General features: G+C 46.7%; 1 protein-coding gene across 1 annotated transcript in view; it reads right to left on the bottom strand.

Annotated features, from left to right (window-relative positions):
* The window catches only part of NPTX2 (neuronal pentraxin 2), a 147,048-nt gene that overhangs the window by 85,124 nt on the left and 60,115 nt on the right, over window positions 1-1,809 (bottom strand). The gene's annotated exons all lie outside the window — the stretch shown is intronic.

Genomic DNA, 1,809 nt, shown 5'->3' with positions numbered 1-1,809 from the left:
AGGTGCACATGCACCCCCTGAGCATGGCAGTGCACCCCCTGCAGGCAGTCACCACTTGCCATCTCCGCCACCACCACCACCACCACTGCCGGCACTGCTGGCGGTGTCTGCAGGTGGTCCGTGATCGCCACTGCTGCCACCACTGCAGGTGGCCGCTGACCCTTGGTCGGCACTCGCCACCCCCCTCCCCCAGCCACCAACAGTGCTGCAGCTACCTGTGGCAGCTCCCCACTTGTCTCCGCCATGCTCCCACCACCGACAGCTTGCTGTGTCCCACCAGCCACCGGGGGCACATGGCATTCATGCAAACAGGAGTTTTAATTCAACTGAAACTCATCCCTTTTAAATGTTGAGCCTTTATCAGTGTTTTGGCTGACAGGAAACAAATATACAGTTTGTTTGTCTCAGATTAAGGCCAGTTCCTTACTGAAAAAGCCAGTCATTAGTTCCCTACATAGTCTATTCTAAGCCTATTTTCCCCCTATTAGAACAAACAGCATGCATGTTTGTATTTTATATGCAGTAAATACAGCATAACTGAGTCTTCTTTGTACTTCTATGTACAATATAGCTGGCCTGTTAGTTCTGCAGTTGACTAACTCTCATATCCAAGCACGATCTGTCAAAATCTATAGTAACTTTTGCTCCTGACGCTTCTTCAAACACAGCAGCAGACAGTAGTTCAACTGGCAATTTTCAGATTTAAATATAATCATGCTATAGGCAGAGACATTACTGTCCTCCGGTGCAGAAGCTAGTGTTATCTCTATTTTTATAAATAGGAAAACTGAGTCAGACAGGATAAAGGACTCCTAAGAGCATGGATGGACTGGCTCAGAAGCACCACAGGTACTCACAAGCTTTAAGGATTAAAAGTGGTGTAGAAGCAAAGGTTTGAATTCAGCTTTGACTTCTTGTATTCTTTGAAGTTAGTGAGGATTCATAGATATAAATGAAGGCAGAATTTAGCCTTCATCATTATTAGACAAGCAGGGACACCTGGGATTGGTTTGATGCAGACAAAAATTTATTCACACTGAATGAAGGTGAATTAGCTGCTGTTTAATAGAATGTAAAATCATATTAACAGCACTTCTAATGAAGAAGTTAAAATCTTATGCTACTGCGCCAATTTGATTAAATACTGTAGTAGCATAACAAAGTGCGGAATATTAATTCAATAAGACTTGAAAGTATCAAAAGAACAGTGACATCAACTCCATCCCAATACATTTTATGCTGGTGCTGGATATTTATATGTATCCTTCTCTGCTTCCCTCATGCCACCTACAGAGAGGCAGGGTTACCATAATGAGATGAGGTGACTGCTTGTTGGTGTTTCACACATGGGAACTTGCAGATGACAGCATACCAAAGGTTCACCTTGGGTGAACTAGGCCATGGCCGCATCCAGAAGAGCACAGACATGTGGTATGTGGCACTGCAGACCTGTCTGTGGTGCCACACACCACACGTGCAGCACAGGGGGGTTGACCCTGGGACATCCCAGGGTCAAAAAACCCACACCAAAAAAAGGTGGGACAGTGCACATGGCAGCAGCACATGCCATCCAAAAATGGAGCCTGGCTGGCCAGAGCCACACACCAGCTTCTGGCCAGGCTTCCTGCTGTGGCTGCAGCCCGAGGAGGTCCCTAGGACCCCAGATAAGACTGTTGGGGCCAGCACAGTTGCTAGCCCCAGCCTCCCCTACCCTACCCATGGTAACTTGCCGTGCACCAGAGTGTACATGTAGATTTTACATATCCTTGGTGCATGTTTGCTGCAAAAGGAAGTGGGATTACAGGTTAG

This window comes from Gavialis gangeticus, unplaced genomic scaffold (assembly GCF_001723915.1).
Source record: "Gavialis gangeticus isolate Ggan-Ray unplaced genomic scaffold, GavGan_comp1, whole genome shotgun sequence".
In the NCBI taxonomy this organism is placed as follows: Eukaryota; Metazoa; Chordata; order Crocodylia; family Gavialidae; genus Gavialis; species Gavialis gangeticus.
The sequence above is the reverse complement of the archived record's forward strand: the minus strand, read 5'-3'. Positions and strand labels throughout refer to the sequence as shown.